At 40.1% G+C, this 18,174-nt stretch overlaps 1 long non-coding RNA gene across 1 annotated transcript; it reads left to right on the forward strand.

Moving 5' to 3' along the window:
* Nucleotides 1–10,315: 10,315 nt before the first annotated feature.
* Nucleotides 10,316–15,930, forward strand: LOC125692265 (uncharacterized). Its single transcript, XR_007376555.1, has 3 exons — nucleotides 10,316–10,411; nucleotides 13,817–13,878; nucleotides 15,186–15,930. It is a non-coding gene; the product is annotated as an uncharacterized LOC125692265 (long non-coding RNA).
* The last annotated feature ends 2,244 nt before the right edge of the window (nucleotides 15,931–18,174 follow it).

An 18,174-nucleotide genomic window follows, 5' to 3' on the forward strand; every position in this document is an offset into this window, starting at 1 on the left:
TTGGTAGAACACCCCAGTGCATATTTGCTGCATGACTCCTCTGCCCAGTGGCCTCTCAACAGAACAGCAGCGCCTCAACAGCAACTGCTGTACTGACAGTGCTCAGTGATGTTCAGGCATTGCAGGCATGTGAACAAATTCATCTTTTTTAATCTAGGCAAAAATTCTACACAGAACAAGGGAACTTCTCAGGACGTACGGCTGCTCCATTTCTTTGTGCCCACCCTAGAGGTTTTGTGGGCACAAGGGCAGCTAATATTGACACAGCTAATCCATATTTGGGCCCTACAGTACTAATGTAGACAAAACTATGTTGCACAAATCTGCTTTCAGTTCTGTAATTAAAACCCATGGATCAATCAGCCACACACAGAGTTGCTTATGGATATGGCTGAATTTCTTGCAACAGTGTCTGTTCAGCTATCTGTGGAAATAGCCATTATGTACTTGACTGATGGCAGTGTCTGGCCCTACCTGTCATGGATTCCACCAAGCTGGCAGGGACACAAATATCAAACAAAGAGCTGTTTCTTGACTCTGGATCTTCTCCTATAAATAACAGCGAATAGGTGTGACTAAAAACATTTGCACACTTCAACAGCTCCCTCCCCTCACATATTTGCTTTAGTCAACTAAGCACGCAAAATGGCTAAATCAAGGAAGTTCTTGGCAGTTGGCTAGCCTTAGCTGCAAAAAACTTCTGCAAGATTTGCCATACTACACATCAATTAGGCACTCAGTTATATTTCACAGAATGATAGAATAATTTGAGTTTGAGAGGATCTTGAAGGTCATCTAGTCCAACTCCCCTGCAATGAACAAGGACACCTACAGCTAGATCAGGTGCTCAGAGCCTCTTCCAGCCTGACCTTGAATGTCTTCAGGAATGAAGTATCCACCAACTCTGGACAACCTGTTCGAGTACCTTATCACTCTGATTGTAAAAAAGTTTTCCTCCTTTCCTTTTTTAATTTGAAACCATTTCCCCTTGTCCTATTACAACAGACCCTGTCAAAGAATCTGACCTCTTCTTTCTTATAGACCCCCTTTAGTTCTTCTGTGCCGGGAGCTGTGGACATGAGCAGAGCTTTGTGGCACTTCCTGAAGAATTTCAAGGGAGAATATAACAAACAGTTGAAGTATTCATACCAAGAGCTTTATTTCCAGTTTCACTGCAATAACAATTAGAGGCCAGTTGGCATTTGGCCATTGAAAATTATATAGCCAATTGGCAAAAAGTATCATTTTATTCTTGACTTTATGCTTGCAAGCTGGGTGGCATAGGAGGATTTTGTGCGTGTATATAACACTAACCTCTGCAGAATAATGCACTGTCTAACTAGTCAAAAGTCTTTTCTTCACACAGCCAAAGGCTAATTGCCAACCAACTTCAGTGACCTTCATCACCACTGATCTTTGTTTCATAGTGACATTTGCCAGCATTTGAGCTTTGTCTTCCTCTTTTTTGCCTCTTTCTGTCATGTATAATTATCTTCTCTTTTCTACCATTTTTTATCCTGTGTGCATGCATAAAACTTGCAGTGGTTTGAGAAAAATATTGCACATAGTTACAAACCTCCAGCACTATGACTTGATGTAAAGGCTGAGCAGGATCTGCTCATGACTGCACTCCAGAAGGCATGCACAGAACTCACTGGACCTCACAGCACCCCAGTATTGCCCATCAGAGCTGAGAAGTGCCAGCATCTTAATGCTCCCACCCCTGGGTCACCACATCCCCAGAACCAAGGCTTCAATTACAGCAGCCTTCTTTTGCAGTTGAACCTGTTTGCCCAGATTTCTCTGCTCCCCAGGGCTAAGCTGCCTTGTTAGTGAGCTGACAAGTTTCAATCCACCCTCCTTGGTTCCAGCTTGAAAGCTGAAAACATATAACAAGTAAATAGTGATTTGCAATATTATAATTGCAAATATTCCTGTTTTGTTTTTGTCTCAAAGAGAAGGGGAATGAAAGAAGAACAGAGGCTTGCCAAGACATGAAGTTTTATGGGCTTATGTCCCAAAATTATAAGATCTAAGTCAGTCAACTAAGAGCTAAAACAGCACTTTGAGTGCTGCTTAAAACCAGTGGAATTCCCAAATAGAAAGTGGTTTCCTTTGCAAGAAACTAGTGCTAGAACAGATACTATAAAAATTGCTTTAATTAACATCCCTGTAAAATGAAGAAGTGATAGAAGTGATAGAATACAATATCCATGCCTCCATACAACTGCAATTGCTTATGTATTAGTCTAAAAGTGCAGTCAAAGACATGTCAAACCAAATAGTTGAAAATAATGCATCATGTTGTCCATGGCCTTGTAAAATACTCTCTAACTTTTTCTGTTCTCTTAACTACAAAGATAATAGCTCAGAACTAGTTTCAGCTGTCCCTGAGGCACAGTGTGCTGTCAGCTTCCTTGCTTTTGTCACAACTTTTTTTCCTTTGAATTCCCCACCTCATGTATTCATAGATTTCAGCTGTCTTATTTCTCCTTCTGGTGAATATGGAACAATTTATGGAATTTGAGCTCCAAAGGTTTAAGAAACACTTTAAAAATTATGGGTTTAGTATTTCAAAATAACTTACAGTTTATAAGATAAATTTGTTGAGACACAATTTATATTTTTAAAAAATGAACATCACTTTAAGCAGTAGGAAAATCAGGTACTAAATTAAGCAGACACTATGTAGATTCTAGGACAGAAGTTTTACCACTAATTGTTCAGCATGGTAAGAATTTGTAGTTTCCATTAACTTAGTAGTAGTCTAAGTCAAAGGAAGCCCGAAGCTGTATTTTCATCTTCACGAAATACTGGTTGGTATCTTGATGTAGCAAGGCACATTAAATCTATGGAATGCTGACTTTTTAAATTCTGAGATATCAAAATATCTAACTGGAGAGCAGTAATATACCTAGCATTTGCAGCAACATACACCTGGTATCTGCAGTGAGGACACGTACAGTGAAATCATGATGTCAGCTTAAATCCTTTGAGGCACTAAACAATACTGTCTGCCATCAATTGAAGCTACCAATTCCATGCTTTTGTCACCAGCTCATGAAATGAAGCTTTGCAAACTGTCAAGTCAAATCTTTCCAAAGTTCAGAGGAACAAAAATGATCTTTAAATGCTTGATAGCTCCAGTAACCTCAGAATAACTTAGCTTGCATTCTGGGATAACTTTTTCTGCAAGGGGGCAAAGCTGCAAACAGTATATATTAAAAATAGTAAAAATGTTTATTGGCAGCCTACGTCTTTAGGAGCACATTTTTATATGTCTCTGTTTGTATAGTTTCAGCACAAATGGAGTGATATTAATACCACAAGAAGGTCTGTTTACATGCTGCTCCAAGAATTTTTTTGCAGAATAAACCCTTTCCTTTATCATTAGTCTTTGTGACCACAAATCTTAGCATAAAAATTAAAGTGTTTTATTCTGTTTATATAATAATAATTATTATTATAATTATTATTTTATAATGGAAAGAAGAGATAATTATTTGGAACATCTTATAAAGCTGTTTTTTTGGACAATCACATCACTATTTTTTATTTGTAAAGGATATCTACCTGATGCTGCCTTGTTGAGGAGGAACAATGCGCATCCCATTACTGTACACACTGTGCAGCCAGTGCTGTAGCGGTCTTCTTGCAGGAAAGAGGTGGGAATGTCTCCAGTCTGGGCACAAAGCTTTGCATTTCTCCTTGACTAGCTACCAGCAGTCCACACTGCCATAAAAGAAGCGATAAGAAAGATGCAGTAATTTCTTTGTTTCTGGAAGTCCCAGTTCTTTCACTTACTGCTAAAAGTGTTGCACTGGCATTCATATTCCCATAGTTTTTTAGCTGCCCATGCACTGATCTGTATTATCCCTGGACCATGCTTGGACATCTCTTGTTGTCCATCTTCATCTAGTTATCATCTTGCCATTGCTTCTCTTTTCAAATCTGACTCGGAGTTTCTCATGCGAGAACAGTTTCCAATTCCAACTTTTTGGTGGTACTGGTGTCCAAAGTGACACAAAGACAAGGCAGACTCATCCGCAAAACTTCTAGTGAAAACTTTCCTTTATGATGGACCAGTATACAATAATGTTTAACAAAACAGGGCTGCTGGGTTGGGAAGCAGTTCTCTCTCTACTTCAGAATCTGTTCAGACATGCAAAGAATGGAAGAAGACAACACTGTGGCTCTTGTAATAGTATCACAGAACCATTAAGATTGGAAAAGATCACTACAATCATCCAGTCCTACCGTCAGCCCATTCCCACCATGATCTCTTAACTATGTCCCTCAGTGCCACATCTACCCATTTCTTGAAAACCTCCAGGGATGATGAACGAAACTATCACCTCTCATGGCTGCTACCCAGTTTTGTACAGAAAGATCTCTTCATTTAGATGGAAAATAACAAATATTTTTATTTTGCAACAGGATGAAAGTCTCTCATTTATGCATCTCCACAAGTTTATTGCAGAGCTAACAACTGCATACAGGCCTGCTGTGCTGACTGCTTTCAAATTTTTTCCTTCACCATTTCATACTTGAAAAAAATGTTTCTTCAACATACACGTGACCTGAAAATAAACTTGAAAAGTCAGAATCGGCTAGTGCATATCTAAAATAAAAAAGGAAAGGAGGAAGAAAGTTTAATGAGTGTAGAAAGGAAGATCAGAAGTTTACGTATCCCTCACCCCCTCTCTGGAGTTGAGAGGATACAACACAAACAGCAGAAACACATCAGCAGAGCAAGTCTTTGGAGGAAATATCTCTTACATCAGCCTTGCTTTGTATTCATGCCATGTGTCTGCAGCATGGTTCATAGAATCATGGAATCATAGAAACACAAGGAAACAACCTATAAGATCATCTAGTCCAACTGTCTTCTCATTACCACTGTTACCACAAGCACTAAACCATATCACGCAGCTCAACTTCCAGACGCCTCTTGAACACTGCCAGGGACGGCGACTCCACCACCTCCCTGGGCAGCCATTCCAGTGCCTGACCACTCTGAGAGAAAAAGTTTTCCTCATGTCCAACCTAAACCTCCCCTGGTACAACTTGAGGCCATTTCCCCAGGTTCTGTTCGTTGCCTGGGAGAAGAGGCCAAACCCCTCTTCACCACAACCTCCCTTTAGGAGGTTGTACAGTGCAATGAGGTCTCCCCTGAGCCTCCTTTTCTCCAGACTAAACAATTCCAGCTCCCTCAGCCTCTCAGAATCACAGAATCACAGAATCACAGAATCACCAAGGTTGGAAAAGACCTACAAGATCATCCAGTCCAACCATCCACCGGTCACCAACAGTACTCACTAAAACATGTCTCTCAACACAAAATCCAAACGTTCTTTGAACACCTCCAGGGTCAGTGGCTCCACCACCTCCCTGGGCAGCCCATTCCAGTGCTTGACCACTCTTTCAGAAAAGTAATATTTCCTAATGTCCAGCCTAAATCTCCCCTGGCACAGCTTGAGGCTATTCCATTTAGTTCTACCACTTGTTACACGAGAGAAGACTCTCTTCATAAGACTTGTGCTCCAGACCCCTCACCAGTTTCGTTGCCCTTCTCTGGAAACGTTCCAGGGCCTCAATGTCTTTCCTGTAGTGAGGGGCTCAAAACTGAACACAATACTCGAGGTGCGGCCTCACCAGTGCTGAGTACAGGAGGATGATCACCTCCCTGCTCCTGCTGGCCACACTATTTCTAATGCAGGCCAGGATGCCATTGGCCCTCTTGGCCACCTCGGCACACTGTTGGCTCATGTTCAGCATCAACCAACACCCCCAGGTCCCTTTCCTCTTCATAATCATCAACCACTCATCCCCAAGCCTATAACACTGCTTGGGGTTTTTGCACCCAAAGTGCAAAACATGAACATCATCCCACTCACCTCAGCCCAGCGATCCAGCTTATCTAAATCCCTCTGAAGGGCCTTCCTACCCTCAGGCAGATCCACACCACCTCCCAACTTGGTGTCATCTGCAAACCTTCTGAGGGTACACTCTATCCCCTCATCTAGGCCATCAATAAAGATATTAAACAAAATCTTCAGCTAGATTTTGCAGAGCTTCAGCTAGATTGTGGTGTTTTCCTTGGGAACAACAAGGAGATGGAGATGGAAAAGATGAGAAACTGGGGCTGTACTGTACAAGTAGATCGGTCATTAGTCCCAGCCTACCCCAATTTCGCTTCTTCTCCTCATTGTCTTATGATGAGCCAGGGAAGAAAAAGAAATGGCTTAGACAGTTTCCTGGCTTTGGAGTCTCTGTGTGATTGAAGAAGTAATTTCGACTCACTGGAAACTTGTCAGTAAAGATGCTTTTTGGAGGATATGAGATTTATATGTGGTCAAGTTTCCCTATAGATGTTGGCAGTAATTTGTCCTGTCATTGGAGGGCTGATGCTTTTCTTATGGTCCTCCTTGGCTGTCTGACAGCCAAGGAGCAGATGATTGATTTTTCTGAGTAGTGAGTCTGGTACTGCTCAGGGTCAGGCTGATGGAAATAGGGCAATGACTCCTGCAAGTAGACATCAGGACATCAAGAGGGAAGGTGCTAGGAAGCTGCAGCCTCTGATCAGAAGGATGAAGAAGTGCTTTAAGCTACATTTTACCTGGCTGCCAGCACCTTCACTGGTGAAAACAGACCTCAGATGATTATGATATCCAGTTATTTCAGTGTTTTGGGTATTCAATTAATATTTTATATTTTTAAATGTTGAGATTGCAAGTAAAGGATGGAATGGGAAGGTTTATAGTTTTGACCAGTGAAGTTAACCTACCATTTCTTATACACCAATAAACTACGCTTCCTATCAATCATAAGTATAGATAGATCTATGATACAGTTGATTTAGGTTTGCCTTGATGTGATGTGCATGGCTTATTCTTACTTTTTAAGAAGAAATTTAACCATGTTTGCTTTTGGTCAAGATAAACCAATGGCCTTGAAATTTGGAAACAATATATATTCGACCACACAAACTAATAAGGCACCAGTGTTTTAGCAGACATTATAAAACATAAAATTAGATGGAAAATTGCCTTAAGCCCCTGTAAATTAAAATTGCTCTTTTTATAGCAAAAATGAGCCTTATATAGCAACAAACAATTTTGTGATCTTCATTTAACTAGCCAATTTCATATGGCAAACAGTATTTATTCATCCTGCTCCAGTGACCTAACCAGCAATTTACAATGTGATGCCTTGCATATTTTCACAGTGTTGTAAAAAAGTGAGGTTCTGTAGATTTATTTGATCCCTGTTGAAAAATTATTTTTTTACCTCCTCCTAACCAGTGTAAACTGGAAATTGTTCTTAATGTAATTCTTTTGCTTACCATCCACTCATTAATCAGAAAACTAATTAGAGCCAGTTTGCTTACTCTAATTTGAAAAAGTGAAAGTAACATATGTTGACAGTTAATTCGGATTTTTTTTGTTAACAAGCACACAAGTTTTTATAATGAAATAATATTTGATACTGATACAGAAAAACATGAACTAATAAATTGCAACAGGCTGGGAAAATGCAGAATGTTAATCACTCTGGGAATAATAACATATATCATTTAGTACTCTAGTTTTTCTGTTGATGATTTTCCATTTTAGCTATTTTTATGCGGTATTACAGTGACTTGATTTGGAACTTCTCAAACACACGTCAGTACAAGTTTTCAGCATTTTGCAAGTTTCTACAGGCCCAGTGCAATTTCTGAAACCAAGTTACAAGAAAAATATTATACATCTAGGCTCCATTTCAAAAACTTCTGTTGTCTTGGCTTTTAAAAAATGTCAATATGCATAAAAGGGTGCCACTTGACAGCCTGCAAGGCTCTCAGTTAAAGCTTGCTCTGAAGCCCACCCAAATCATTGGCAGTCTTTGAGCTGCTTCTTTGGAGCAGATCGCTGGCAGAGGCAGTGCAGCATCTCCTTCTGAACCACCTGTGAGCTAGAGTTTGGCCTCTTCCTACCTGGGTGAAAGTGTGGCTGTAGTGAAGGTATGTGTAGTTCTCAGTCTAGTAAGTTCAAGTGTGACATCAACAATGGTGACTTTTCATCTAGAGAAACTACCAGTTTATCCAGGGATCTCATTTTCAGTGGTGAGTGGAGACAGGACAAGGGGAAACGGCTGGAAACTGCAGCATAGGAATTTCCGCACAAACATGCGCAAGAACTTCTTTACAGTGAGGTGACGGAGCACTGGAACAGGCTGCCCAGGGAGGTGGTGGAGTCTCCTTCTCTGGAGATGTTCAAGACCTGCCTGGACGCCTATCTGTGCTACCTGCTGTAGGGAACCTGCTTTGGCAGGGGGGTTGGACTAGATGATCTCTGGAGGTCCCTTCCAACCCCTACAATTCTGTGATTCTGTGATTCAAATAGGTCATAGAATGGAATCACAGAATAACAGAATGGTTTGGGTTGAAAGAGACCTTAAAGACCACCCAGTTCCAACTTATTCCACGTCTGTTTGCCACCCACCAGATCAGGTTGCCCAGGGCCCCATCCAACCTGGCCTTGAATGGCTCCAGGAATTCTCAGCTTCTCTGGGCAGCCTGTGCCAGTGCCTCCCCACCCTCTAGTTAAGAATTTCTTCCCAGATTCATCTGAATTATGCGCTCTATGCCTGGCTCCCTGACGATGCCTATGCAATTTTAACTGTTTTTTTTTTTTTGTGCCTTTGCAAAGTGGAATTCCCATTGAGGGAGAAAGTTGCTTATTCTCCTTGTTTGCACAATCTTAGATGTGATTTTAAACTAAAATTGAGCAAGAAAAATTTCTATTTAAAACCCACTAAAAGTGGAAATTGTCTTCTAAAACTTGTAACCTTGCAATTAATATTTACTCTAAAACAACTGAAATGTTTAGCTTTATAATCTTTGCCTTTGTCCCCAGACTCTTTGTGCCATCTAGAGAATGCTTGGAGCTGGAGGAAAAATGCAGGAGAAAAGAAAGAGAGATATTTCCTAGAGAAAGGGGAGAAAATCTTTGAGTTCAGAACAAAGGCTTCATCAGTATCATGGAGTATTAGAACATCATGTTTGACAAGCAGCCACTAGAGGTCAGATGTGTTTTTAAATTAACAAAATAACTTATTTCATCATTTTATCATATTTTTGTGTCTTTCTATTTCTTTTTGGTCCCAAATTAACCTTACAAATAAGATGATGTTTGGACTTTGCTTTTGAAAATTAATCCATACAATGGAAATTATTGGTAACAGGAAAACGTAGTAGTCAAACAAATCATTTCTACAGAGGTAGTTTTTGGCATATTAGTTGAAGAATCTCATAGCTGTATGGAAGACTGCAATTCTGTGATTCTGTGATTCTGAGAACTGCATGATCAGGTAGCAGACATTAACATAAATCCATTAACTGCAGATAAATAAAATAATTCAAACAAAAATATGGAACATTTTCTTCCAAGGATGTAGGTCTCTATTTTGAAAGTGAACCTGTGACATATTCTCATATTTCAAATATTTCAAATTTTGATATTCATACACTAATTTGCTTTATTTCAGATCTGATGTTTTGCATCCCTGAGGTTTTTTAGAGCTTTCAGTTCAAATGAGGCAAAATTACCCTCTGTTCTGCATTTCAAAGTCCAAGTGATTTCTGAGTTGTTCCACATGAATCCACAAACTGCCCACAAGATATTTCCCAAATATCTCTTCCAAAGTCTTGTGATTCTTCTATCCATCAACAGGGAATCAGGCCAGTATGGGATGCTGAAGTGCAATCTGGGTGGCTTTCTCCATCATTATTTCTAAAGATTTATCTTCTTAACTGTCTACTCTGAAATTATATTTGAGAATGTGCATGACAGGGAAGCATAGGAAGCAAGGAAGTTAGGGGTTTGAGATCAACTGGCTATCATTTGAAAGGGTGGAAATGTTACACTTGAGCTCCTCTCTAGCTTTAAAACTTGGATTTTTACTTTAGTGCAGTGTCAGAGTGACCACACACCGTATGATGTAGCACTGCTGTAGTTGGGAGCAGAATTTGGGCCAAACACTGTAAAATCATTTCTTAACATTATGTACTTTAATACTGAACCATTTAATCTTAACCACAGCAAGACAATGACTCAGCGTGGATTTAATAGCTGCTCCTCCGGGAAAGGCACGCTAGCAGTTACTGATTCATTTATATTGGACACTGCTGTGAAACATCTTGCAGACAAAACTCAAATGAATTACTGTACTTAATATGTTTTATGTCATTTATTCATTGCTCAGATGCATTACCCTGAGCCTGCTCCCTGGCAGCTTTCCCAGCTGCCTGGACATGGCTGTTATTAGGGTGCTGAGGAACACATGCTGCCCTGCCTGCTCCAGCCACGGTTCTGCTTGTGACCATTGCCTTCCCCTCTGCTTTGTGCACTGACTGGGTGACAGATCGGTGAGTTATGATGTGTCTGCCTGTCTTAATGACTCAGAGGGATAAGTGTTCAGCAGGACATATATCTATAACAGCACAGCAAAAAAAGTAACAGCACTATATGATCTTTTCATTTTGAATTTGTGTGTAGTGCTGTGTAGAAGGTTTTGGCACTTGATACTTGTACTCCTTGTACTACTCTTGTCTGAGTGATAGAGGTTTTAAAACCCTTCCACTATACTAGAAGGTCTGTAGTCTTTACAGCTTCGCTGCATCCTCTCTCTATGATTTAATACTATTCTATGTTCAGTTCTCATTCTTTGGTTTTGCTGGCAACACAAGTGCACACATACACAAAGCTTGTGGCTGCCTTCAAGGGAACCCACCTGGAGAAGGCATTCCTGAGCTGGGAATGGAGAGGTATTTATGGAGTTGCTGTCCCCAGAGGTATTTAACTTATGTGTGGATGAGGCACTGAGTGTAGTGGTCTAGAGTGCTCACAGGTGTGGAATGATGATTGGACTAGATGATCTTAGTGGTCTTTCCAACCTTAATGATTCTGTGATTCTATGAACGGAGAAGAAGATGGGAAGAAGCTCTCCTGTCTGGTTCCCACCTGTGTACCTGTCAGGACAGGTTGGCCAAAGGGCTTAGTGAGTTCCACAGAAGACATGGGGGCAGAGCTACTGGCCTGGGATTCTGTGGCAAAGCAAGCTCTCATTTGCCCATGTGCAGTGAAGTAGGACTTCATGCATGTTCTTTTTAGATGAAATGACTCCAATAATCTACTTGATTTATAGCCTCTTAATTCTTGCCCTAATTGAAACTGCTCCATTAGGCCTCAAATACTGCTTCTGGTGTCTGATAAAGGGGAAACACCACTAAAACAATAATGAAAATGAAATGAAAAGTTCATCAGGAACAATTCTGCACTAATGTCTTAAGTAAACGTTCGATCTAAGAAGTGCAATTAACTGTAGAATTGATTTTATGTCTCAAAATCATGAAAAGAGAACAAAAAGAAAAGTCCTGAGAAAAAAGGACATTCATTGTCTGACTTCTTGCCTTCTCTGTGCTATTAAGCTACATCCAAAAACAAGACATAAAATGAAATCCAAGATCTTTTAACACTCTCATAGTATTATTTCTGTGGACCATAGTCAGGCCTGAGACCAAGGTGATGCTTGGTCTCTAAGGTATGTATGTAATGTGCTTTCCCCCACATTCCCATTTGTGCTGAGTCTAAGAAGAAAGGGGGCTCTGATCATTCCAGATGTGTGGTAAACAAAATGGTAAAATCATATGGTAAATTGTGTTTCATTACCACATAGTCAGCATCAGCAGCTCATTGGCTAGGCTGTCTCTAGTCTTGATTACAGAGTGTCTGAAATAATATTGCCAAGACTACTGCAGCATGAATTGGAAAGCTAAAAGCTGGAGGAAGAAGAAAGAAATAGCTGGTCCTTTACCTAATAAATTTGGTAGGACCTAAAGCATAATCCATTCCAGTAAATCTTTTTTGTTAACTCCTGCCTGACAATTTCTAACACATCTTTCTTATGCTTTAGACAGCTGAGCTTTCCCATGCCAGAACTGATTTTCACTTTTACTCTTTCTTCCAATCTGCTCTGCTCTGATCTTCTTTCCCATTTCCACTTGACATAGCTGTGACATCAAGTGAAGAGTGGGTTGATTTACTTGCCTCCAGAGCAATCGTTCTGATGCTTGCTATCAAAGCAGATGCTGATCTTAGACCTGAAATGTCTTTATTCTGCTTAATTAAATCTCCTGGAATAGCTCATCTTCGGGTACACATTGTCAGCAGACTGATTAAGACATACTACATCTCCAAACTATTTTCCTATCCAAGTGTTGAAGCAATGCAAAAGAAAGCATCCTGCTTGATTTCACAGTGAATCTACCAAGAATATCTTAGATTTCTCCTTTCACAGCTCTTCTATTTTTTTTTTTTTAAATTTTTATTTTTATCCATTCATTTTCCCATTATGCTTTATTTTGAAGAGATCATGATGGGATCATGACAAGCACCTGGCAAAGAGAGAAGGGAATCAGTATTACAGAAGCATTCAAAGAAAGCAACAGTTAATAGAACAATATTAGGCTTCATAAATTTAGCTGCTTCATAAACTGCTCATAAACTTTTTCCAAGCAAAAATTATATCCATATCATGTACTATTACAGAATGAATGAAAGAAAATTTTGCAGCAAACAATGGCTCCTTCAGTATCTTTAATATCTGAGATGAAAGCAGAAGTCTGCATTAAAACAAGTTGCAGGATAATGTCTCATTGATGATTAGCAGCTGTTGTAGTAGTAATACAGACCAGGAATCTGAACTAAGGCTTGAGAAAGGACAGTGATCCAATTTTCTGACATACAATTCAACTTAAGATGTTAGGATTTAAAAATGAAGGCTACTAACTCAGCTCAGTTTACATTTGGTGCTTTTCAGATTATGTATGTGGGATGAGTTGTCCACAGGAAAATTCATTATTCTTTCCAGTGGAACAAATATGAGAATCTCAAACTGTAGGACTTCCTGATCATAAATCACTCTTTTTCTTTTTCTGTGAACTAGAGGTCAGCAGGGCTGGGTGGTAGTTTGGCTGTGCAGCCACAGAGCAGAAACCATCTTGTCTGGCATTAACCTGTCAACTATGATGGTGACTGAGGTCTGTCATACACTGCCCGAAGAGGCTGTGGAGTCTTCATCCTTGCAGATATGCATAAGTCAAGAAATGATCCTGAGCAATCTGCTCTGGGTGACCCTCATGGCCCTCACAGATGACTTGCAGGGCTTTCTTTCCACCTCAGCCTTTCTGTGATTCTGCTTCTTTGAATCATGACCCATAGTAGCTGTAATGGAAAGGCAGGCCACTGTTCCTTGAAAGAAAAGTACTCAGATGAAGAGAGGTCTGTAATATCTTTTCTGCCATGTAATCTTTGCCAGCCATCCAAATGAAGTTCATTTATCTCTGCAAATCAGCCTTTTGTTTCATCTGTAATCATACATATTGGTTCAGAAAAAAAAACAAACAAACAAACCCACAAAACTTCATAGGTAATAAAATTTACAGTGTATGACGTGCAGTATTTGAAACTGGTCTATTTTACAAAATATGTTATATTTACATGTGCTGGCTGTTTAAAGGGAATGAATATTTTTAGGGTCCCAGTTTCTATAGAACTATTTAGTGTGCAAAACAAGTTTATTTCCATTACCGAACATCTGCAGTTTTACCACTAGATAGCAGTATGTAGCAATGAATACTGCTTATAGAAGTGAAATAGCTGGGTAAATTCTGTTCACCCAGGGAGTAGAAAGGGATAAACGGCAGAAGAAAAAATAGAAATTCTCTTTAAATTCTCACTCTTTTTAAACATCATTTGCTCTTCTCTCACAGTTCTGAGTTCATAAAAGTTCAATTCCATCTGCTGATGAACTAAGAGGACCTAAAAATCAAAGGTAAGATGAAGTTAAAACAAGAATTCATTTGTCCTCTGATACAGGATTGAATGTAGAGATGGAGAAAGGCCTTTCAGAATAACTCAGTGCTTGCTCCAAAGGATGTGGGAGAAATAAGACTGGGTGTTATTTCCTACAACAGTGAAAATGGTGATACTCATTGTGAAGAAAAACAGCAAAGGCTGCTGGTGGTGATGGGACTCCATGGCCATGTGTGGGTCCTCCTATTGGGTCCACACTGGGGATCTGAGCCACATATAGCAATGTTAGCTTCCCCAGATCCTTGCTGGTGAGCTGGTGAGCTCCATTGCCTCTTTCCTTTGCCATCATGTCCTTCTATCTGAGGTACTCCTGCTTTACTGTTTCCTCTATTATAATTTATTACAAACTAGTCCCCAGAGGAGATAGCACAGATGTTTTTTAGAGAAATATGGTAACTTGCATCAGATGTATATCTATCTTAATTTACATATAATTAATTAATCTCACCTTGGTTAGGGATCAAGTTAGATTGGTTGGTGGAATTTATTTTTATACTCAGCAGGAATTTGAAATCAGAACTAAGCCAGTCTAGCAGGAACTGTCAGATTTGGAACAACTAGTAAACACCAGGACATACTACCCAGAGGAACCCCGTGTTGTTCCCATCTCCTTCCAGAGACACCATGAGCATGGCTTACTTCCCCATTCCTCTCTGTCAGTGTAGATATCTTTGGCCACCCATGAAGTGACAGGGCTGAAAGTGACACAGATGTTACAGTTATGTTTTCTACTTATCTGTGAGCATATCTTGACATACTTATCACTGTAAGATGCTCTGAGCTGGACTTAGAGCCACAACCCTGTTCATTTACAGTGCATGAGTGATATTTTTTCCCTTTCTGTAATGAGGTCATTGTGTCCATCATACTGACACTACATAGGTTTCTTTATTAAGAAACAAGACTCCATTCTTTTTAATAGAATTTTAAATTATTTCTGTAAGAAATATTTCTTACAGAATTACAAAAATTCATTTATCTCCCCCCCCATCTCAAGTCAAAAAGCTTTGGTGGAGAAGATGCTGTTTTTCAGCCCTTATAGCAGGTATAGTACTGAATTCACATTTTTTTTAGTTTTGTTTTTGTTCCAGCTACCCAACCCTTGTGGATTATGTTGTTAATTTCTTTAAGTATTGAAAACTTGGCAGTGAATTTAATGTTCTTCTCAACTGAGATTTTTTGCAGACTTTTTGGAGGAAAGGACTGCTGGGCTGCTCTGAGCTGGACTTAGAGCCACATCACAGTTCATGCTCTGTATCTCTGCAGGAGTACATCGTTGTTGCTAGATGCTCTCTCAAAAGATGGCTTCAGCTGCCCTGGCCCAGGCTCGATTTTGGCAACTGACCAAACAAAGTTCTTCTGTGTTGCTTGGTGTTTGCAGTTCAAGGAAGGATAAACCAGCTGCTTCCCAAAATGAACAGAAGGGTGTGGAAGGTGCCTGATGAAAACTCTAGGTCACAGCATATGTTGCTCAGGAATGGGTGGAATTGATTCTCCTCATTTGAGAGCCAGCAAAACCAGGAGGCCGGACCAGCTTGCAGTTCTCAGAGATGTCAACCCACATGGTGTGCAAAGTCCTGGAGCTGCTTGAACTTCAACGTTTCTGGATGCTTTGACTTTGTTGCACATGTTTATGCATAGTTTACGCTCTCACCTATATGTGACTTGATATCTTATTGTGTTTTCAGTATGCTCGTTGACCTATTCCAGCTATCCAAAGATGATGGTGCATTTCCTTCCAGTATTTTAAATTTTAAATTCAGAGGAAAAATTAAAGGAGAATTTCAAATTCCAGAAATGCTCTCTGATCCATGCCCCTTCAGCATCCTGGTCCTGCTGTGGCTTGTTGATGTATTGGCTACACAAGGAGAGGACAGCAGCTGGTGATGGGCAAATTAGAAGTCAGATGGGGCCTGATACTGTGACAATGATATATTTAAAACAGCAACAAACTGCCCTTTTTTATCAGTATATTTCTGTAAAAGGTGGGAGAGGGACTGCAGGTCTGGAAGAAGAGATTTTAGAATAAATACTACTTGTAAATATTTCTGTGAGATAATTTGGCCTTCTAAACTGTTTGCTGCAGACTGCGTTAAGAGCACTGATACAGGTATGTCAGATACTGGGGATAATGTGCAAAGCAAGAAAATCCCTCAGATGCCATGTCTGGTCATTCTTCTGTCTGAAGAGGGAATTAATGATAGACTTACCATAATTAACATAACCAGTTTCTTGGTAAGGGGAACTTACTGCACTTGATGCACATCTCATTACTGCACATTTCCTACATGAGATTCCTTTTAGCCTTGTACACTTTATGCCTCTCAGTCAATTTGGGATAAAGCTGAAGTGCTATTCCAAAGGTCACTTAATAACAAAGAGATAAAATACACTTGCATTTGGAGAAATTGAGACAACTTTCTGAATTCTATTTCTCTCTTATAAGGAGTATCTGTCTTAGATTGCAGCTGCCACAGTGAATCAAGGGAGAGAAATTTCTTTAATAACTGAAGCAAAACTCTTACTGCTTTAAGCATATTCACTGATCTCAGCTTTCTGATGGGGTCCTGATAGCTCTGGGGGGAAGGATGTTTGCACTTGCTTCTTAACTACTGTCCTTTAAAATAGCAGTAAAATCTTGCAGTTTTTAATTCATGTCTTCTGTCATGGCTATTTCTCCTTCTTGCTCCTGAACCATCCCCATGAATTATATGAGAATTGCTGTATCTCTACTCATAGAGCTTGACAGAAGTACATAGTAGTGATGTTCCATGCTACATCATTGGATAAGGGAAGGTTATTCAGCCGCAAGGCCATGCCCTGGAGTGCAAACAGACCTAAGAGGAGGACACCATCTGCTGCAATGGCCTAACAGTCATAGAGTTTCCTTCTCTAATCATTGGGTAGACAGTTGTGACATTCAAACCAACCTTTGAATATTTGAGTACGCTTGTAGAGGAAAAAGCCTCTCGCAGCAGACTTTTTCCTCTCCAGGTAAATGGACAGACTTTGTCCATAGCTGCCTTCACAAGTCCCAGTTATCTTGAACAAGGCCTGACACTACATACTTACAAGATGGGAGCAGTTTGCATAATCAATTGTAGTGCCATTCACACCAAAGGAAATGAGGGCTCGTAGGTACTGGCTGTAAAGCAACACAGCCATATTATGACTAAGCATCTGGTACTGCCATGGTCAAGACAATGGGTGTTTAAGTGTTGACACCAGAGTGAGCATAAATTGATTGCTTTTGGGTTGGAAATCTCTAGAGGTCCCTCCTATTCACAGTGTTGTGGATGCCAACTTCTTTGATGCACAAGGTAAGAATTTTTGCTAAACATGAGAGTCTGGATCAGACTGAATAAGCTAAAATCTGTATTTAAAATCTTCTGGTTGAGGCTTGCTAAGATTTCTAATAAACAGTGTCTACAACAGTGACTGTGTTTCTTAAGATCTGGACACTGATGCTTACTTTAGGTCTCAAATATTTATCTGCTTTTTTAATGACGCATTATACTCAAGCAAATTTGTAGATTTCTTTTGATGAGGTCAATTCCACTTTTCATTACTGACAGCCTGGATGCAGTAGATATGGTAGCAGAGAAAGTGTGTTGGCTGGAAAGCTATTTTAAGTAATTCTGTGGGTTTTTACTCAGTTTCATGAATAGGTCTATTGAGAAGAAAAGAAGCAAAAAAACTTAGCTACACAAAACAGTAATTTGTTTGCCTGCTTATTAGCTTTCAGCTAGAATATTAATGCAAGTTCATCACACGTAAACTGATATGGAAGGATGAAAAATCTTATGGAAAAATACACCCATTACTTTTGAAGACTTCTTGTGTTGGGGGACCCAGAATTGGACACAGTACTCCAGGTGGGGTCTCACGAGGACAGAGTAGAGGAGCAGAATCACCTTCCTCAACCTGCTGGTCACACTTTTCTCGATGCAACCCAGGGTACGGTTGGTCTTCTGGGCTGCAAGCACACATTGCTGGCTCTTCTTAAGTCTTTCATCAACAGACACCCCCAAATCGTTCTCCTCAGGGCTACTCTCAAGCCATTCTCCACCCAGCCTGTATTTGTGCTTAGAATCAAGGCAGCCTAGGAAGAGACAAGATAATGACTCCTTAGCAGCTGATGCAGATTGCAGTTGGACTCTCCTTTTCCCACTGTCTGTGTGCTGGTCCCCTGCCACTAACATACAAGCAATTATAGGGTGAGATAGCACAGGAAAAGGAGCTGTCTGAAAATGAA

This window comes from Lagopus muta, chromosome 4, assembly GCF_023343835.1.
Source record: "Lagopus muta isolate bLagMut1 chromosome 4, bLagMut1 primary, whole genome shotgun sequence".
Taxonomy (NCBI): Eukaryota; Metazoa; Chordata; class Aves; order Galliformes; family Phasianidae; genus Lagopus; species Lagopus muta.